Genomic DNA, 23344 nt, shown 5'->3' on the forward strand with positions numbered 1-23344 from the left:
TTGATTTATCATAGCAAAATTTAGATTTTAAATTAAATGCATGATGCATAAGATGGAGAAAATCAAAATTAGCTTGCTTTGGAGGTAGAAGTTTTCCTACATCTATTTGCAATACATGGATTAAGATTAGATTAATATAACATAATGAATTGTAATGATAACAATATATCATAACTTTGTTTTCAGCAAAATTATGGAATTTATAGCACCATACAGCACCAATTTTATAGCTACAAAGATAATTTAGCATATAATTATATAAACCCTAAAATGTGATTTGTGTTTATCCATCACTAGACATAATGCCACAAGAGATCTGTGTTCTCTTGTAAATGAATCCTCTTCCCGGTTAGCTGAAAAAATAAAAGCATGTGAGTATTTATTATTGTAATTATTATTAATGTGGAGGTAGTGGTTGAAGAAAACTTTTGGAAATTTAAATTAATCTGTTTTACAATTTTTGTAGCAATGCATTCGAAGGAAATAATGGAGATAATACTTAATACTGTAGAAAATGGTTTGCTATTATGTACTATAAAATTACCAACTGGGAATGTATTTCCTGATAAATATCATCTGGTTACAAATTCTGCCGTCTAATAGCCACACCAGGACTAATGCTTGTGCCTGGTTTTCATTTGCAATTGTTTAACTATGTGTTCAGCATTCAGTAAGTACATTGTTAATTTATGATTGTGAGGTATGCACCAATAAACATCTGAAGAATGCATATTTTAATTTATTTTTCAGGATCTGGGTATTTGCTGGCAAGGCTGGTATTTATTGCTCATTCATAATTGCCATTGAGAAAATGATACTGAGTTGCTGCCTTGAACTACTGCAGTTCTTCTGGTGAAGGTGCTCTCGCAGTGCTGTTGGGGAGGGAGTTCCAGGATTTAGACCCAGTGGAGGTGAAATACAATGATATATTTCCAAGCGAGGATGTTGTTTGATTTGAAGGTGAATTGCAGGTATTGGATATCCAATGTGCCTGCTGTTCTTGTCCATCACAGGTTTGGGAGGTGCTGCCAGTACAGTCTAATTGAGAAACTACAGTGAATTTTATGGATGGTGCACTGCAGCCATTCTGTGCTGATGGTAGATGACGCTGTCCTGAAATCAGCTCAGGGCCACCTCCAGATTTGATCCTTGAAGGTTGGTTTCCTATGATGGAAAAAAGGCACTTGGCATCCTGTCCAGTAGAGGTGTTTTGACAAGCCTACTCCTTCTTCTAACCTCTTTCCTCCTGTCACGCTTGCTCCCTCTCTTCTATCTTCCAATTGCCTCCCGTTCTCCATTTCATCCCTCACCCTTACTCCCTTGGTGCCTTCCTTCCCTTCACCCTCTCCCTTCATCTCCCTCTGCCCATCTTCCATCTCCTCACCCCCTCCCGAATAACAAGCCCTGCCCTTGTTAACAGGCTTGATGACAATGTTGGTATTCACCCTTAGTGAAGGAAGAGCTGCAATTTCAGAGAGGCGTAGATTAGAAAGAGTAAATGGAATAGAAAAATTGAAATGGAAGCCAAAGGAAATTGTGGGAGTTATCTAGATGGATCAGGAATTCTGAATTCAAGAGAAAGGGTCTACTGTCTGGGGTGAAAACTCTTATCCAAAGAAAAGAATACAAGGTCTGAGGCAGTGGAAGCAGTCCCCAACATCACGCCATGTTCAGAACTCATTGAGATGAGGTTGTAGGCAATTCCACTGCCGAAGACTGATCGTAGAAGGGAAGATCAGAAGGGACAGTTAAAACACAGCAAGGGATAAGAGTGGGGAATAGCACTGAGGTCAGAAAAAAGTAAACAAGAGAGTTTAAATTCAAGATTGTTGAAGTTTTCTTTGATATATGAAAGGAAGGAAAAGGTCTTTTGTTAAACTCTCATGTACAATGAAGGATTACGTGGAACTGCATGCTAGGACAGTTTTGTGAGTTGGGATTGCTGGAGAGAGAGGTCAAGAGTGTGCATGTGTTAGAACATAGAACATTACAGCACAGTACAGGCCCTTCGGCCCATGATGTTGTGCTGACATTTTATCCTGCTCTAATATCTATCTAACCCTTCCCTCCCACATTGCCCTCCATTTCTTGTCACTTATGTGTCTATCTAAGACCCTCTTAAATGTCCCTAATGTATCTGACCCACAACCTCAGCCAGTAGTGTGTTCCACGCACCCACCACTCTCTGTGTTGATGTATGGCATTAAAAGTGGATCTCTGGATGCAACATGAATAGTGATTTGAGAAAGATCTTTAAAATATCTGTAATCGTAGGTAGATCTGAAATGTGGGGAGTGGAAATTCAGTGAGAATCCATATGTATTAAGTTAGAGCAGAAGCATTCACTAATGAAGGAGATGTGGCCATGGAAGCAAATTTTGGTAAATACCTTATCAAATACAAGAAGGAAAACAGAAACCAATGAATGCAATCTCATTGGAGGGAAGGGCAGAACCTCAAAGTGAAAGATTCTTGGAAGATGACTGGTATCGCATGGCATCCAAGGTGAGCTAGCAAACTGGATCCAAAATTGGCTGGATGGTAGAAAACAGAGGGTGACGGTGGAAGGATGTTTCTCATACTGGAGGTCTGTGACTAATGGTGTGTCTCAGGGGCCAGTGCTGGACCCTTTGTTATTTGTCAGCTACTGTATATTAATGATTTGGATGACAATATACGAGAAATAATTAGTAAGTTTGCATATGACACTAAAATGGGTGGTGTCGTGGACAGTGAAGTGATGTATCAAAGATTGCAGTGCGATCTTGATTGGCTGGGTAGGTAGGCTGATGAATGGAATTTAATTCAGATAAGTGCGAAGTGTTACATTTTGGAAGGACAAATCAAGGTAGGACTTCTACATTGTACAGAAGGGCCCTGGGTACTGTTGTAGAAAAGAGGGACCTTGGAGTACAAGTGCAGAGTTTGCTTAAAAGGGAGTCATAGGTAGACAGGGCAGTGAAGAAGGTTTTTGGCATGCTGACCTTCATCATTTAGCACTTTGAATATAGAAGTTTGGATGCTATGTTGTGGTTGTACAAGATGTTAGTAAGGCCACACTTGGAGTATTGTGTTCAATTTTGGTCACCCTGTTATAGTAAGGATATGATTAAACTGGAAAAAGTGCAAAATAGGTTTACAAGTTATGTTGTCAGGACTTGAGGAACTGAGTTATAGGGAGAGGTTAGACAGGCTGGGCCTTTATTCCTTGGAGCATAGGGGACTGAGGGATGATCTAACAGAGATATATAAAGTCATGAGGGGCATAGATAGGGTGAGCTGTCTTTTTTCCAGGGTTGGGGAATCGAATACTAGAGGACATTGTTTTTTAAGGTTATGAGGTGAAAGGTTTAAAAAGAACCTGAGGAGCAACATTTTACACAGATATATGGAACTAACTGCCAGAGGAAGTGGTTGAGGCAGGTACAATAGATACATTTAAGAAGTATGTGGACAGATGACAAGAGTTTAGTGGGATATTGGTCAAGTGCTGGGAAATGGGATTAGCCTGAATATAAATCTTGGTTGGCATGGACATATATGGGCCGGAGGGCCTTTTTCTGTGCTGTACAACTCTATGACTCAATGAATGGAAACAAATTAAATATTAATTTAATAGGAAAATACCACAGCTGCTGGAAATTTGAAATAGAAGTCACATGTACTGGAAATACACAGCAGGTCAGGCAACAAGTGGGGTGAAAGAAACAATCATAGAGTCAGAGAGTAGTACAGAATAGAAACGGACCCTTTGGCCAACCGTGTCTAAGTAAACTATCGTGCCTATCTATACTAATCCCACTTGCCACAATATTAATAATTAAATGTTAACAATGAAATTTTATGCGATAGAGAAAATGTGGAGGGGCATAGAGAACGTAAAGGAAGATCTGTGACAGGGTGGAGTTCAGGAAAAATTCAATGATGATTAAAAACAAATGTCTTCTCAACATCGCATCTTCTCTTCATATCAGCATTTTCTGCACCAGCCCTATGGCTGCCAGTTCCTTTAAGGCTTTAATGCTTCCACATCTTCAACCACAGTGTTGTGGCAGTTATAATCTCTGTAGGCAGGTGCCCTTGCAAACAGGACAGAAGAAGTTTTTGCTCATTAATCAAGATTAAAACCTACTTAATTCTTTTTTGCAATTTGTTAAAAACTATAAAACTCCAATTTGTAGGAATGAGCGTCCTCACAATTTGCTTTCTCACCTGCCTTTGATTTATAAGTAAATACGGCTATAAAGCTAGTAAGTAGATTGCAAATAATTGAGGGCCCAATCCTATTCCCTGTGGCATGCCACTAGTTACAGACTGCCATCCTGAAAATGATCCATGTATCTTATCTCTGTTTTTAGCCAGTTTGTCAATGCTCTGTTCACTAATATATTATCCCTAATTCCATGACCTGTTATGTGGCACCTTTTCAAATGCCTTCTGGAAATCCAAACCCATTGCATTGACTGGTTTCCCTTTATTCATCCTGCTTTTTAAATCCTCAAAGCATGCTAATAAGTTTGTCAAGCATGATTTTTCCTTCAATAAAGCACATTGGCTCTGCTTAATTATATTATCATCTTCTATATGCCAGGCTATTACTCCTGTTATGCATATATATACCAGCAATATCATGAGAAAATATAGTTAATAATTCAGAAAGCAGAAAAAAATTGGAGGAATAATGACATTTTGAAAATAGGGAGATTTGAAAATTAGAGAGCCACAACAAGGCTTATTAATACAGGCTGTCCCTGGGTTATAAACGGGTTCCATTTTCATAGACAGCATATGTCGATTTTGTCCATAAATCAGAAAATACACAAAATCATTTGACACGCTAACCATACCTCCATACGATAGTAATGAATGGTACTGATGAGGGCCAATTAACATGCACATTTATTAATTGTCTTCCCCTGCCTAGTTACAGTCATACAGAATCAGGCTGTCCCATGCTCACTGCTGGTTTTGTTGGACTTGAATTATCATTGTTTAATAACATATAGTTGCACAAGTATCAATAGAAGCAACTGCTTGTCAATTTCCAAAGCAACTTTCTTAAGTGGCCTCCCACAGTGAAACTAGCAGCCTGTGTTCTTAGTGGTGTCAGATTACTGCCGGGAGGTTACATGTAAACAGGTTTTTTTTCAAGACTGGTTCTCCTTTGAATTTAATATTGATGGGAGCTTGTTCGTATGTATGGGTGTCCATAAGTCGGGTGTTCATAATCGGGGGTGGGCCTGTATTCTGAGTGTAAGTAACAAAATATTCTCAATATCCTCTACACACCAAAGGAACTGGCAAATCATTGTCCTAAATATATCATTGATAAAGTCCTTTTGCTTTATGGTATGAAGAATATGGATAATGAATTTCATCTTCTAAAGGTTCTGCCAACGTTAGTATTGGACAATGTTAGTATTGGACAGTATTGAGCAGCCAGTATTAACGAATCCAAAGAAAGACTGGATACTCCCCTGATGGAAAATGGGCTTCCCAGTAGCCAGTGGAGCAAGGGATATTTCCTCTTTGTTGAGATGTATTAATGGCATGATGTGGCTATATTTGTGGAATAAATAAGAGTTTAACTTGGAACAGAAATTTAGGCTAGTCATAAATGTGCAAAGAACCTTTCTTGGCGCTATTGAAGATCCTTTCATATTTAATTAAGCATGGATTTGGAAAAGATGTGCTTTTTAGCTCTAAGATTCTTTAAAAGAAACAATTGTGAGACTTAGGATTTTAGAAATGTTTCCATTGATATAAGTTAACAGTCTTGCAAGAGGCATGTGAGTCAAGAGAAACTAAGGCAATTTATGGTGGCCAATTAACCTACCAACCAACACATTTTTGGGACATGGTAGAAGACCAGAGCACCTGAAGGAAACCCACACGGTCAGAGGGAGAATGAGCAAACTCCACACAGCAGTACTGGAGGTCAGGATTGAATTCAGGCAGCTGGAGTTATGAGCCAGCAGCTATACTAGTTAAAAGGGTAAACATTTTAATAAAAAATAATATAGAACAACATTTTGAATGAATATTGCAATAATTAGTTATTTTCAACTTTGAAAATTACTGGAGTGAAAACATTTTGATGTTATTAAACTCTGCCAATTACTTTCCTATCATGTGAAACATTATCGTTATCTTGAAACTCTGACTTTATATTCAAAGCCATGTTCTTAATCATATTAAAGTTAAGGTTATGTTCTTGCTTTTACTTATTTTAGATGAAACAGAAAGAGATGAAACACGGAGACTTTATGCTGAAAATGCTGAAAATATTGAGGTTAGTTTTACTTCATCAAAATGAGTTGAATGAGAATAGATCTTGTGCGGTGCTATTGTGTTTTCCAACATGTACTTTCAAACCAGGTATCAAACATCCTTCCTCCTATTGGCAGAGTAAGAGAAGCACTCACATTTGGTTTCCTCATTTTTTTCTTCTGCCTCCCCTATTTAATAAACTGGCTCCGTTCCTGATTACTGGGTTTGCACCACACAACAGAGTTTTTCTTTTCATTCCCCAACAAAGGAATATTTTCCTTTTCTCTTATTTTGGTTCAATGTTCTTTTTTCCCTGCATCTCAACAGAACCTTTCACTCTCTTCACAACTGATGTATGAAATTTGTTTTTAATTTAAACAAATAATCTGCCTGATATGGTTGGAGGTAGCCCTAGCAAATAAGGAGCAGGAAAGTTTTGCCAAACTCATGGAATCATTGCTGGAAGCATATTAATGACCCTATTTTTCTCCCTTGGTCAGTCCTCAGATTGAGAATGACTTGCTTCCACTCAGGTTTTATGAGTTCTGAGGTGGCTAGTGAGGCCTAATGTAAGAAGTGTAGGGAAGGAGGTGGCTGACAGCACAGGCAAATGGGTAGTTTGTGAGGTGGTGCACCTTGAGGTTCTCAATACCACCTGAATGCTCTTTCTCCATTTCGAGAAATCATGGGCCAGAGGTTCCAAGGAATCAGTGTGGATTTTGCATTTTTTCAAGGAAGCTTTGAGCACATGCTTAAATCTTTTCCTCTGTTTACCTGGTAAGTTGTTCTCACAACAGAACTCAGAATAGAGTGTCTGTTAGGGAAGTCTCTTATTGGGTGTGCAAGTAATGTGGCCAGCCCAAAAAGACCAAATGAGATGAACTAGGGGCTAGGGGTGTCAGTCTGACAGATGTCACTGACGGTAGTCTGCTTATCCTTCCAGTGAATTTGGAGAATCTTCTGACAACTGTGTTTTTCCAGCACTTTCAGTTGTGTTCCGTAGACTGTCTAGATCTCTGAAGTGAGCACGGATCACTTCTGCCTGGTAAAACATGAGTTTTGTACCAGATCAGAGGTATTCATCTTCAAAGACTCTCAATTAACTAAAGGTAGTGTGGCACATTGAAGGTGAAGATCATCACTGACTATCTTGACCAAAAGGTGGCTCATGGAGATAACGGAAGTGGTTCACATTTTCCAGGGTCCCATTGTGAATTTATTTTCAAAAGGCAGTATGGTGCAACAGGGCAGATTGTTAGAGGACTTCTGTTATGCACATGTTGAGTGTAATGCACATCCTCTCGTATGCTTCAGAGAAAGACTCAACAAACTTGGCCTCTAAACATTCACGAACACAAGCATTGTTCGCATATTGCAGCTTGACTCATAAGGTTCGGATGACCTTGGTTCTGTAATGTAGTTGCCATAGGTTCAATAGTTTCCCAATAATTTTAAAGATTATCTCCATTCCCACAGGAAATTTGTTGAAGATGAGGTACAATGTTGGATTGGGCAGATTGAGAACGGTATTGAGGCAATAATGCAGCCTTGTTTGACACTGGTCTGCAGTAAGAATGGTTCTGTTGTAGACCTTCTGGTGAATATCACGACTTGCATGTCATCGTGGAACAAATGCAAGGTGGAAGTGAGTTTCTGAGGGCAGCCAGGTTTGAGGAGTGTGCTTGACAGTCTCTCCTGATTCATGGAGTCAATTACATATTTCCTTATGACATGGAAGGAGGCCATTTCAGCCTGTCAAATCTGTGCTAGTTCACAGAGCAGTCCCATTACCCATTATTTTCTCCTGTAACCTAATCTCCTCACACTCCCATCAACTCCCCCTAGATTATACTATTCACCCAACATAGTATTAGTATTGGTATTGGTTTATTATTGTCACTGGTACCGAGGTACAGTGAAAAACTAGTCTTGCATACTGATCGTACAGATCAATTCATCACAGAGTGCATTGAGTTAGTACAGGGTAAAAACAACGACAGAATACAGAGTAAAGTGTTACAGCGACAGGGAAGTGCAATGCATATAGACAATAAGGTGCAAGGTCAAACAAGATAGATTGTGAGGTCAAGAGTCCATCTCATCATATAAGGGAACCATTCAATAGTCTTATCACCGTGGGCTAGAAGCTGTCCTTGACCCTGATGATATGTGTCCTCAGGCTTCTGTAGCTTCTGACTGATGGGAGAGGAGAGAAGAGATGGGAGAGGGTGGGTGGGGTCTTTGATTATGCCAGCTGTTTGGCCAAGGCAGCGAGAGGTATAGGCAGAGTCCATGGAGGGAAGGCTGGTGATGCACTGGGCTGTGTCCACAACTCTCTGCAGTTTCTTGCAGTCCAGGGCAGAGCGGTTGCCATATCAAGCCGTGATGCATCCAGGTAGGATGCTTTCTGTGCGCATCGATGAAAATTGGTGAGTGTCAAAGGGAACTTGCCAAATATCTTCAGCCTCCTGAGGAAGAAGAGGCGCTAGTGAGCTTTCTTGGCCGTGGCGTCTACGTGATTGGACCAGGACAGACTATTGGTCATGTTCACTCCAAGGAACTTGAAGCTCTCAACCCTCTCGACCTCAGCACCATTGATGTAGACAGGTGCATGTATACCACCTCCTTTCCTGAAGTCAATGACCAGCTCTTTTGTTTTGCTGACATTGAGGGAAAGGTTGTTGTCATGACACCATGTCACTAAGCTCCCTATCTCCTTCCTGTACTCTGAGTCATCGTTATTTGAGATACAGCCTACTACAGTGGTATCATTTACAAACTTGTAGATGGAGTTAGAGCAGAATCTGACCACGCAGTCATGAGTATATAGGGAGTAGATTAGAGGGAAACCTTGTGGGACACCAGTGTTGAGAATAATCATGCTGGAGGTGTTGCTGCCTGTCCTCACTGATTGTGGTCTATTGCTCAGAAAGTCAAGGATCTAATTACAGAGGGAGGTGTTGAGTCCCAGTCTCGGAGTTTGGTGATGAGTTTGCTTGGAATTATAGTATTGAAGGTGGAGCTGTAGTCAATAAACAATAGTCTAATGTAACTGTCTTTACTGTCCAGATGCTCCAGAGATGAGTGTAGGGCCAGGGAGATGGCATCCACTGTAGACCTGTTACAACGGTAGGCGAAATGCAGTGGGTCGAGGTTGTCTAGGAGGCTGGCGTTAATGCGTGCCATAACCAGCCTCTCAAAGTACTTCATGATGGTGGATGTCAGAGCCACTGGTTGGAAGTCATTAAGGCATGTTACCTTGTTTTCTTAGGTATCGGGATGATAGTGGTCTTCCTAAAACAGGTGGGAACCTCAGATTGAAGCAGGGAGAGATTAAATATGTCTGCAAATACCCCCACCAGCTGATTAGCACAAGATCTGAGCACACGGCCAGGGATACCATCTGGGCCAGATGCTTTCCTCGGGTTCACTCTCCTGAAGACTGATCTTACATCTTTGACAGTGACCACAGGTTCAGGTGCATTGGAGGCTGTCAGGGTGACAGTTCACTTCCCTTCTATTAAAATATGCATAGAATGTGTTAATCTCATCAGGAAGGGATGTGCTGTTCTTAACTATGCTGCCCGACTTTGTTTTGTAGCCCGTTATAGCGCGTAAGCCCTGCCACAGCTGACGGCCGGTATGGGACTCTATTTTGAACCGGTATAGTCTCTTGGCATTCCTGATAGCTTTCCGGAGGTCATATCTCAATTTCTTGTAAAGGTCAGGGTCACCAGATTTGTATGCAGCAGTCCTCAACTTCAGTAAGGAATGGATCTCCTGGTTCATCCATGATTTCTATATTGGGAACACCCGTATTGAACCCATATATCTTTGATATTTGGAGGAAACCAGAGTACTCAGGGGAAATCCCCCTAGTGACAGGGAAAATGTGAGAACTCCATGCAGATAGCACCGGAAGTCATAATTGAACCCTATTCACTGAAGCCGCAAGGCAGAAGCTCTACTAGCTCACCGACTTGTGAGATCAAAGAAGGCTGGTGTTGCTCCCTACATTTCTCTTAGAACTGTTGCTCAGTCAAGATCATGTTCACCATGCCTCTGGATGAACAGAATCCACACTATGATTCAGGAGGCAGCTGTTTGACCACCGGGAGGAGGGAGCTGAGGGGAACCCTGGTGATGACTTTCACTGTGGCAAACAAGTAGTTACCACAGAAAGACGTCTTCTTTCTCAAAGATGGTCACAATTACAACATCTCTGAGGTCCCTTGGTATATCCTCCTCTTTCCAGATGTGGAAAATGAAATTGTGGATTTATTATGGGAGCTCTTCTTTGCCAGGTTTTAAGATTTCATTGAGGACACTGTTTCCAAGACCTTGTTATTCTTGAATTGGGATATGGCCTTCTCGATTTCTTGCTAGTCAAGGGTGGCAGCAAGTTTGGTCTCAAGAGGTTGCTGTGGAATGTAATACATGGCTTTCGTGCCAAGCATAGAGTTGTGGTTGTGGAGGTCGTCAAAATATTCCTTCCAGCAGGTGTTGACTGCCTCTCTGTTCCTAATAAGTTTACCCTCATTTTTAGCTCTCAGTGACATGGGTCCTTGGGTGTTTGAACCATTGATGATTTTTACAACATTGAAGAACCCACACATCATGACTGTCAGTGAATTGCTGAGCCTCCTGCATTCTGCTCATCCACCATTTGTTCTTCAAGTTACAGGTTTTCTGTTGGATTTCTGTCCTCTGTGCCTGTACACCTGTTTGTTTTAATCCAAAGACACTTACATTTGTGATTAATTAGCATCTCAAGCTCCTTGTCATTCTCATCAAACCAGTCTAGGTTCTTCTTGGTGGAGAAGCCATGCATCTCTTCACAGGGGCCAATTATGGCAGATTTCAGGGCAGATGTGGACACTCTGCAAGTTATCTGTGAGGAACTATCTGATAAGAGATGTCTTTGTGGGTTTCTTGAAAGCTTTGATATTCATCTTCTTGGAACACTGCTTCTATTGCTGTTGATGTTTTGAGACCACATTGACGCAGATAATAAAGCTGATTAGACAGTGGTCAATGCAGCGGTCATTTGATCAGATGATGCTATAATTTAACAGGTGCCACCGATTGGATCACCGTGACATCTTGTGTTTGCCCCTCTGATGAAACAGGGAGCTTGTTATGACAGGGCTATGCTCCAGACATCTTGTCAAGGGAATTCCATTAGAGTTGGTCTTTCCTGCTACTTCCTTGACGCTTATGTCTTGTGAGAAAATTGTGTCCTTTCCAACCCTGGCATTGAAATTGCCAGGAGGATTACTGATGTGAATCAGAATTATGATGTGAACCAGAATATTTTCGAGGTTGAAGTAGAAGTCCTACTTGGTTTCATCTGTAACTTACAGGGATAGATGTATGCACTGGTAACCTGATGTGTTAGTTCCATGTTATTGTGAACCCATGTGTCATAAGCTCACCACTGTTCTGTTGGGGAGCTACTGAGAAGGCGGACTAAGTCATTCTTGATGGTGAAACTCAGACCAAGTAGTTGGCATTCCTTTTTTGGTTTGTTCTTCCAGAAGAAAGTGGAGCCACAGACTTATTCTTTAAACTGGCCATCTTCAATTTGATGTGTCTCTCTCTTTGTGGTGATGTTGAATCAGAATCAGGTTTATTATCACTGTCTTCTATGACGTGAATTTTGTTGTTTTGCAGCAGTAGTACAGTGAAAAGACTTAAAAAACTATAAATTACAAAATAAATAAATAGTGCAACGAAAGGAACAATGAGGTAATATTCATGGGTTCATGGACTGTTCAGAAATCTGATGACGGAGAGAGGGGAAGTACCTGCTCCATAATGTTTGAGTGTGGATCTTCAGGCTCCTGACAGCAGTAACGAGAAGAGAGCATGTCCCGGAGTCCCGGATGGTGAGGGTCTTTAATGATGGATGCCACCTTCTTGAGACACTGCCTCTTGAAGATATCCTTGATGGTGCAGAGGGTTGTGGCCATGATGGAGCTGGCTGAGTCTATAACCCTCTGCAGCCTCTTGCAATCCTGTGCATTGGAGCCCCCATACCAGGCTGTGACGCAACCAGTCCGAATGCTGTCCACCATACATCTATAGAAATTTGCAAAAGTCTTTAGTGACATACCAAATCACTTCAAACTCATAATGAAGTAGAGCTGCTGACGTGCCTTCTTCATGATTGCATCAATGTGTTGGGCCCACAACAGATTCTTGGCGATGTTGACACCCAGGAGCTTAAAGCTGCTCACCCTTTCTACCACTGACCCCTCAATGAGGACTGGTGTGTGTTCTCCCAACTACCCCTTCCTGAAGTCCGCAATCAATTCCTTGGTCTTGCTGATGTTGAGTGTGAGGTTGTTGTTGCAACACTACTCAACCAGCTGATCTATCTCACTCCTCATTGCCATCTAACATTTCACCAACAATAGTGGTGTCATCTGCAAATTTATAAATGGCTTTGAGCTATGCTTAGCCACACATTTGTGAGTGTAGCGAGAGTGGAGCAGTGGGCTAAGCACACGTCCTTGAGGTGTGCAGAGGTTAGGAGCAGGTGACTAAGTGAGAACTGAGGGGGGAAGTGATGGGTAAGGACTTCTTTCCCTGAGCGTGTGTGTGTCTGCAAGCAAGCATGCTCATGCAAGGTGGTACTTGTGTGAGCATTAATACCCATGTAGCAGAGCCTGGTCTCCAATTGTCATCCCACTTCCCCACCCCCCCCCCCCCCCCCCCCCCCCCCCCCCCCCCCCCCCCCCCCCCCCCCCCCCCCCCCCCCCCCCCCTTGCCATTGGATCAAGACCTTGCAAAGTGCAACAGCTACCCCACGTTAAATGAAACCAGGGACAGGAATCTTACACTCTACCATATAAAGTTCAGGACCTGGAATGTCAGGTTAATGATCTGAATAATGCTTATATCCTACTGGTGTTCAAAACCCCACACCCTCACTCTATCTTCAAATGCCTATTTCATTTCATCACTTCCTATACCTGTAGGCTTTAACCAGTGGGTGGGTAGACAATGGCTATCCTTTGAGTTTTGACTGCTGTCTGTTCATAACTACTCCAACTGAATGTCACTAGAATGAAAGTCATGGCCTCCTCGAGATTTGTATGCATCGGTCTGAGGGCCCCCTTCAGCACTCACCAAATAACGATTTAATTTTGTTTTAAACAGCACAATGTAGCCAACAGGATACCAAAGCCCTTGCCTAGGGGCCTCCAGGACAAAGAGTAGCAAGAGCAGGAAGGTGACGATGGTGATGCCAGAGTTGTTGGAAGAGCAAATAACAGGCACAGCATGTGCCACAGGCATGTTGTGTAGAGGAAGGTTCTCAGTCATGGACATCAAATAATTCACAGATTCTTACAAACACAGCACTCCATGGATTTACAAGCCATTTAAACACATCTTTAAGTGTGGGGCAAAGTGGTTGCACACACAAATACAGTCAATCATTTTCATTTCATAAGGGCATATGGTAAGAGGTCAGTAAAGCACGGCCATTCAGCCTGAGTCTCCACAGAAACAGTGTTTTGGTGCTCCCTTCCTGTACTTCCGTGGAAGCTGAAAACTATTCCACCAATTGCTGTAGTGTCAATTTTAACTGGTTTAGAAATTCTGATCAGCCCCAGAGTAATGATCCCCCTGCTTGGCACAGTAAACTACATCAGTTGGGAAACAGACTCCTAGACATCGTGGACATTCTGACTGAAAAGCTTGATAATGCGCCTAACATTTCAATATGTATCCATATTAGTCTTCTGAATGCTTATCATATTATAGTCTTTATGTGAGTTCTTCTCAGCATTTCTAATGTGTGAACTGGTGAGCCCGCACACATTAGATTCATCTTGCCTTTCTGTGGCTCTGTGGTCTCCTGGTGACAGATTTCTCTCCTTTAACAATGCTTCCCTCAAATTAATTCTCTTCTGCCCTCATAGAGTCAATATCTGAGTCTATGTTTAATAGCGTTAGCAACAATGGCACAGAATATGTCTTCTTCCACATCTTCATCAGATTATGCCTTCTGTACCCACCTATTCTATCTGTTTTTGTAGTTAGTCTTGGCAGTGGGCATGTGGGAGGTGGGGAGGAGAGAGAGAGGGACAGAGAGAGTGAGAGAGAGGTGGGGTGGGGGGAGAGAGAGAGAGAGAAATCCAGCAATGGTAAAGGAAAAAATAACAAAGTGGCAGTACTGGATGCATTACTGTTTTCTGAAAAGTAACCAGCACAGGCACAACATTCATTTCAATGAGAAACAGATGATGAGAGAGCATAAGATACTTACCTGCCACAGAAATTCAGGACTTCTGTGGAAAATACAGCATGGTATTTGCAGATTCAATGCTCTTCAGGAAGAGAACCCTCTATTCCAGCAAGGCTCCCCTCGTGTTATCGTGTTTGCTCAGACAACTCATGGTTACAGGCCACCTTGGTCAGAAAGAACAACAAAATGGAGCATCAAAAAGAGTTGGTTGCCTTACTTAATTTATGTATTTTTGTCTGCCTGCTTGTTTCTGCATCTGTGTGCTGTGTGTGTGTGTATATACGTTTGTGTGAGGGGGTTGTTGAGGAAGTGATGTGGGAAGGAGTCTGGGTAAGAGGTCTGAAGATATAGCATTTGAAGAGCAGTGTGAAAATGTCATAGGTTGTCCTAGGTTGCCTAGACAGACCTAGATTGCCCATCTTCCGCCAGCCTGATAGCTCTTGAAAGCCTTTTGGTCCCCTGATGCATAATATCCTATTCTGAATGTGAATTTGATCCACCAGTATCTCCAGGTTATGATCAGTTAAATATGGAGATATACTCCCTTCCCTCTCCCATCTCTCTCTGCCATTCCATAAACCACACATTTGTAAGACCCTCATGGATTATCACAACAGTGACAGACCTGAACACTTGTCTAGTGTTGATTTTGTGCAGTATGTTTCTTTAATTGCTGGAACTGTGTTAGCTGCTCAGCTCAGTAGGTTGATTCAAAACATGGGATAGTAGCTCAAAATACTTAAACTTAAAATACTTAAAATTGTTGTGAGTAATATGATAGGCTATTTTTCTGGTGTTTTACTGGTTTTGATTCATAGAGGATCGTTAACTTAAGCTGACAGGATCAGTTGGTCTCCCATTTTTCAGTTCACTGATTTTAAGTCAACAATAGGCACAGAGTAAAATGGAGCAAAACTGAGCAAAATAGAGCAAATTGATCATGTCAGATTGGGACAAAATTATCTCCTGGTTGTTTTCTAGGTGCTGCAAATGGAACTTGTGATGAGTTAGTAAATTCCATGATATATTATTAACATTATGAGATTTGGGGCTATTATTTTTGAACCTGAACTATATCTTTTGAAGTTTGATGCACTATTTATCTACACCAGAGCAAAACCTTTGGATAAAGCTGTAATAAATAGTTGTGCTTATGTTTAGATCTTTAGAATTAAATTGAGTTAATTACATTTTCCTATTTGTAATTCTAACTTTAGCGAATAATAATGGCCTTCGAAGAACTTCGCATTCAGGCTGAAAATACAAGATTAGAAATTATATATAAGTGTAAGTACTTGGTCTCTTTAGAGCAAAGGAAATCAAGGGCAGGTAAAATAGAAATTATGAATGTTTTTGATAGAATTGATGAGGCAAACTTTCCTCTGGCTGAAATATCAGTAAACAGAGGCTACAGATTTAATATAATTGTCAAAAATAGAGGAGATGACAATGAATTTGTCTGAATTTAGTATGAATTAGTTCCAATATGAATGTGGGATGAACCTCCACCATTTCGTTCAAAGGAAAATTGAACTATAACTAGGAGGAAGATACTGGTTTAAAATTTCTATCATGTAAATGTAATTATTTTGTTTACCATACATACTGTTTGTCAAAGCCTGCATGAACATGATCAGTAGGGCCCTACCTAAATTGTGAATTGGATGTCAAAAATGTGACTGAATTGTGGATAAGAAGCAAAATAGTACTTTATTAATTATGTTAATTTTCAAGTCAGTGGGCATCATTGATTTTGGGGAAACAGCATAAGCTAGATAATCATTTATCTAGCAATTAAATCACACTTATCATCATGCCATTAAATCACACTTGTGTACAATTTTACTTTGGTTACTGTCATTCCTCTCAATGTTATTGATGCATTGTAGTTTCTTGTTCCATTCAGGGACATGATTTAGTTGATTTGTGGGGTCTGCTGCAGAAACCAGAGGTTGAATTTGAGTTGGTGGGCAGATAACAAAACTGAGGTGTGGCCAAGTAGAGGTCATAAACACTGAAAATGTCAGAGGCCCCCAGGAGCAAGAACAGATGGAACAATCCAGCTCATTCTGGCAAAGGCTTGATATTGCAGTATCTGTAATTTCTGTATAATTGCAATTTAAATAGGAATAGTGATCAAGCACTTAACATGAAAGCTGTAAGTTAGATGTGATTCCTTCATGTGAATGACAACTGTAGGGACTTGCACCAACACCCTTAGTATGCCAGCACAACCTTTGACTAAAATGAGGAAAAAGAGTGTTTGAAGATAAAGATCTCAAACCCAGCACAAAGCTATCAGGCAGCAGTGATATCTGCCTTCCTGTACTCTTCTGAGGCACGAATGACTTACAGCAGACACTTAAAAGCTCTGGTGAGATTCCCCAATGCCACATGCTTAAAATCCTCCAAATCTACCCAATGTTTAAGCAAAACAATGCCAGCTTTCTCTCCCAGTTCAACCTCCCCAGAATTAAATCAATAATTACACTCAGCTTGGTCTGATGTTTGTGAGATATACCTTACATTATCTCTTACTTTCTCATTGCTGAACAAAGCCATCTTGTTCATGTTCACTCAGTTAATGGGAGTGCATTAAACCATTGGTGCTCAGCCAGTGAGGATTCAAACAGCAGGTGCTGGAAATCTGAAATAAAACCAGAAAATACTAGAAGCACTTAGCAAGAAAGACGGCATTTGTGAAAGCAAAAGACAAATGGAGTTAATGTTTTAGGTCACTGACCCAGATCAGGGAAAGAGATTTAATAAAAAGGCAATTTTAAGTGCAGAGAAGTTGGTTGGAAGGGAATGAATAGGACAAAAGAAATATCTATGATAGGGTGAGGACCAGGTCAAATAGGCAACTGAGACAGAGGGTGATTATGCTCCTTTTGCCTGTGTTATGTGTTACAACAGTACATTGTTACATCACGACCCAATGGCAAGCTTGAGGTACAGCACTTCATAGAGTTTGTACAGCACAGAAACAGGCCTGTTGCCCACCACATACATCCCAACCTTCTACACTAGTTCCATTTGCCTACATTAAGACCATATCCTTCCCTGCCTTGCCTACTTAAGTGTCTCTCTTGATGCTTCTTAAACATATGATTCCACCACCTCCTCTGGCAGCAAATTCCAGATATCAACCACTTTGTAAAAAATACTTATCCCCAGATATCTTTTAAAGCTCCCACATCTCACTTTAAAACCATGCCCTCTTGTTTTTGATACCCTACCACGGGAAAAAGATTTTAATTCCATAAGGTCATCACACAGTCTCCTTCGTTCCAAGCAAAACAATCTGATCATATCCAATCTCTCCCCATACTAAAGTCTTCCATTCCAGGCAACACCCTGGTGAATTAACTCTGCACTCTATCTAGTGCAATCACATTCTTCCTATAATATGATGACCAGAACTGTATACAATACACCAAGTACAACGTAACCAGTGTTTTGTAAAGTTGCATCTTAACATTCCAATTCTTACACTCAGTGCCCTTAACTATGAAAACAATCATGCCATATACCTTCTTCACCACCCTATCTACTCATGTTGCCACATTCATTAGTGCCCTACCATTTACTGTATATGACCTATCCCTATTTAATTTCCCAAAATGCACCCCTTGCATTTGTCAGCATTAAATTCCTTCTGTCAACGCACTGCTCAACTTTACAACTGGTTTATGTCCTGCTGTTGCCATAGAAACCTTCCTTGCTATCCACAACACCACCAATTTTTGTATCATCAGTAAATTTGGGAATCATACCTCCTACATTTATATCCAAATCGTTGATATAAATCACAAACAGTAAAGGTCTCAGCACTGATCTTTGTGGTACACCACTAGACACAGATTTGCAATCATTTTTTGACTGGACACCTTGCAGCCTTCTGCACTCAGTATCGATTTCTCCAACTTAGTTAACCTGTAGTTTCTATCTGCATCAAAACTGGCCATTTCTGCTGTAAGTCAGTTATCTGTGATTTTAAGTTCTTTCTGCATTAGTACAGCCTGACCTATGTGCATGTCCCACAGCCTTGCTATTAGCAATGTATAATACAGACAAAAGAAGCACAATTACTCTCTGATTGTGCCATAAATCCATTTGATCTGATCTCAGCCAATCACAAATATTCCCCCTTGCCAGATTTTTTTTTCCCTCTTGCCTCCTACTCCTCAACTTAAAATTACTTCCTTTTTTTAATCTCCCCTGATTCTGACAAAGGGTCTCTGACCTGAAAATGTACAATGATGTGATGACTCCTTTTAGAGCTAATTCAGTTAACATTCTCATGACCAGATACGCATCCTGAGTGCTAAGTGAGGTACCAGTGAATTGCATTCTTCTGATAAAATAGCCATGTGATTCAGGGTTACAAATTCATTTTAATGTTGCTGTCCATTTCGAGTTGATGACACTATCATTGAACTTCCTATGTTATTTTTTCCCTTATAGCCAATGTTTCTTAAGTTATTTTTCTAAATATGGTGACAGATAATCTTATTTTTTTGCAGTAAAAGAGGAAATTGAACAAAGAGAACAGCTTAAGAATAAGTATCAACATCAACTGAATGATAAAGAGGATGAGGTATGTTAGTACTTACACTGTAAACCTTAAAAGGAATTAGCTTATATTCATTACTTGGGAAGAAGGCTTGATTTGGTTTGCATAGAGTAAATTTCATGACCAAAAATCTCTGTAATAAAGTGATAGTTACCCCAGAGGGAGAATTGGAAAACCCCAGGAATATGTCTGGAAACCCACTCTGTGATCACCCAGCCATTTCTTTAATATCTGATTAAGTCTTCTGAGAGCATGTGGTCATCTCTTTAAAGCAGCATAAATTATTAAATTATGCTAACATGATATTGGGTCCACCAAAAATGCGTACTCTTCCTGGTCTTCAAACTTTGTTGTCATGACAGTTTATGTTAGTTCAGGATCATTTCTCTTTTATGTTATATTAAATAGTGCTTGTATGCACTTTGTCATTTTTGTGCTACCATATTGTAGATTCTATTTTCATTTATTCCCCAGGCAGGTTTTCCCCTTATATGTCTGTCAGCTTTATTAAAGCCATGAATGGTTAAAATGTATTTAAGCCTTTGTGTAGAGCCAATTCTTGTCTGTTTCAATGGCCATTTACACAGAGGTTCTCTTTAAATTTCAGCTAAATTTTGATATTTCTCTATCTTTCCCCCCATTAAGCTAGTTTGTTCCATACAATCAAACTGTTGCAACCAAAAGTAAATATTACTGTTTTTTTACTTCTTCTTCCTCCTCTGTCTCCTCTTCCTCCTTCTCCTCCTTCTCTTCCTCCACAGTCCCTAGAGATCAACTCCTGAGAACCTCATAGTTGCTCAAACTGGAGAAGGAGCACTTCGGCTAGTATTGAATCCTTAAGGCCATACCTGCCCATACTGTCAGTAGTCCCTTGGAATCGAGGATGACTTGCTTCCACACAGGTTTTGTGAGTTCTGAGATGACTAATGTGGCCAATATGGAATCTGCCAGTTCTTCCACCAAATGTGACAGGAGGTGGCTGATGGGTGGTAGTTGGGTAACTTGTGAGGTGCTGCACTTCTTCTGCCACTTATGCAGGGTTTTCTGATGCATGGCCACAAGGTTTCGACACCATCCCAAATGTTTCTTCTCTTTTTTGAGTGGTCATGAGCCAGAGGTTCCCAGGAATTGGTGAGGATATTGCACTTCAAGGAAGCTCATCCTTGAATCTTTTTCTTGGTCTGCCTGGTGATATCCTCCCAGATCTCAGAATAGAATGTCTTTTTTGGGAGTCTGGTGTCAGCATGCAAACAATGTAGCTTGCCCAATGTAGTCAGCTAAGTGTACTGGAGATGTTGTCCTGAGAGAGGGCAGTGGCATTGGTTTTCAAAAATTTGGAGGATTTTTTGGTGGTATTTTACCAATACCTTAAGATAGCAGTGTAATCCAGGTCTCAGAAGCTTATAGGGCGACAAGGATCACTGCTGTGTAGATCATGAGTTTTGTGCAGGTCTGAGGTCTTGATCTTCAAACATCGTTTTCCACAATTGATTAAAGTCTGTGCTGGGACATTGAAGATGGTGGTGAATTTCATCACTGATGCCTGCCTTCACCAAGAGGTGGCTCCCAAGATAGGGGTTTCACGTTTCCCATCATTAATCTTTATTATTGGAGGGAAGTATAATAGAGGAGTTTGGTCATGTGGATGTTGAATGTAAGGCCCATCCTCCTGTACGCTTTGATGGATGAACTTGTGAGCATACACAAACACAAGCATTGTGTTCACATTGCAGGTCAACTACTGAGGTTCAGGTGATCTTGGCTCTGGAATGTAGTTGTGGCATTAACTTTCCCAATGGTAGAGAGCAGGAAGACGCCTTCTGAAGTACCACAGTTGGATATACCAGGAGACCTCAGTGAAGCCTAGCTCGTTACCATCTTCAAGAAAGGAGACAAGAATAAATAAATGTTATTGAACACCACATAGTTAATCATCTTTATTGCATAGGCAAGGCTACTTAGCCAAAAATACAAATTGGGTTGTCATGGTCATTGCAACAGACAGATCTGCTGTAATTATATTTCCTGAAAATGCTGGTTAAAGATTTTGATGCTGTGTTTATAATAATAGGCAAAGGAAAATCTGGCTGCAGCTATGATTCTACAGTTATTTGGTGATTTCTTTATTTACTTCAGTTTGCATCATAGGGAGTGGTTGTGACTAGTTCAAAAGGATTTCTTGCTGACTCCAAGCTTTTTGCACAATTAGTGGACCCATGTGTAGTGCAGCAGGCATATTTCTCTTAGAGTACTCCACCGAAGGTAGAATGGACAGTAGGCATACAGAACAAGCAAATTATTTTAAGGAGAAGAAAGAGAGGGGCTCCGACAGGAGGTTGTTTCTCCCCTACCAGGACCACACTGTGGAACAATGTGAGATATCTGTGCTTCAGGAAGCAACTCCTCATTAAAGTCTGTTCTCTGCTTAAACCACACCTGAAGTCTCAGAGCAAGGCAAGATCATTTTGCCTGTGGTTGAGATGGTAACTGATACGATAAACTTTTATGCATCAGGTTTCTACCAGGCTGAAGCTGGAGATTTTTGCATCTTCTTGCAAGTTTCTGTTCATTTTTGTGTAAAAGTCATTGAGGTTCTCTTTTCAAAGAAGTGAATTACATTGAATATTTTCTGCCAGAGAACACCAGATGGCTCTGTCAATAAAGTAGGGCAAGTTCAGTATTGTTTGTCTGTCGCGATGCTCACAGCTTTTAACAGTTTTGAACTTACACCTTCCTGACTGCAACTGATATATAAGTAACATTTTGCCATCTAGTGAGCCTTCCACTTGGGCTCACACCCAGGCCCACTTTCATCAGTACATTTATACTCACTGTTTCACTACTTGTAGATCCCTCCTTTATCTCAACCACTGAAACATATACAATGTCAGTGTTTGACTTAGTGGCAGCAAATATAAAGTCAAGTTATGGTTTTGCTTCATTTTCACCTTGTCCCATTTCTCCATGAGTAGAAAGGTCTAGTTCTTGGGTATTTGAAGTGTAAAAGGGTCAAGGATGGATTTTGCTAGGGGAAGAGAAGAGGGCAAATTGCTGGGTGACATAGAAGTGGTATGAGAAAATGAGGATTAGGTAGGTACCCCAATTTTTGTTCTCTTCAGCCCTACCATTTGCCTCAGCCTATTGGTGATGTTCACCCCTAGGTACTTGAAGCTCTCAACCCTCTTGACCTCAGCACTGTTGATGGAAACAGGAACATGTGCATCGCCTCCCTTCCTATAGTCAATAACCAGCTTTTTTTTTGCTGACATTGAGAGAAGGATTGTTGTCATGACACCATGCCATTAGTGCTCTCTATCTCCTTCCACTACATGGTAGTGTAGCAGTTAGTGTAACGCTTCACAGCACCAGTGACCCAGGTTCAAATCTGGCCACTGTCTGTAAGGAGTTAGTATGTTCTCCCCATGTCTGCGTGGGTTTCCTCTGGGTGCTCTGGTTTCTTCCCACATTCCAAAGACGTACAGGTTAGGAAGTTGTGGGCTTGCTATGTCGGCGCCAGAAGCGTGGCGACACTTGCAGGCTGCAACCAGAATACTACGCAAAAAGATGCATTTCACTGTGTGTTTTGATGTACATGCAACTAATAAAGATATCTTATTTCTCTCATTATTTGAGATTCGGCCCACCTACGGTGGTGTCATCTGCAATCTTGTAGATGGAGTTATAGCAGAATCTGACCATGCAGTTGTGTGTGTATAGTGAGTACAGTAGGGGCTGAGGACTCAGCCTTGTGAGGCAACAGTGTTGAGGATAATTGGCAGAAGTGTTGCTGCCTATCCTTAATAATTGTGCTCTGTTGGTCAGGAAGTAAAGGATCCAGCTGCAAAGGGAGGTGATGAGTCCCAGGTTGAGGAGTTTAGAGATGAGCTGGCTTGGAAATATAATATTTGATCACAGAGCTGTAGTCAATAAACAATACTGCTGCTGCTCCTATGGAGCAAAATCTCCTGCAAGAAAAGACTATTTCTGTGAGTGGCCTGCAAGGTGTTTGAGTGCAAACATACTTCAAAGGTCCTTGCTGGTTAAAACTCACAAGAACAGTACTTATGCTTTATAGAAAATAAAAAGTTAGGACATATATTCAAGTAAACATTAAAACAATGTTAGTGTACCCAAACTTTTTTCAAATTTTATGTCTACTGATTATACTTAAAACTATCCATTTCAAGGTACAGCAGTTCCAACAGCAGTATAACAAAAGACACTGAGCTTCATGAAACATG

The sequence above is a fragment of the Pristis pectinata genome, chromosome 20, assembly GCF_009764475.1.
Source record: "Pristis pectinata isolate sPriPec2 chromosome 20, sPriPec2.1.pri, whole genome shotgun sequence".
Taxonomy (NCBI): Eukaryota; Metazoa; Chordata; class Chondrichthyes; order Rhinopristiformes; family Pristidae; genus Pristis; species Pristis pectinata.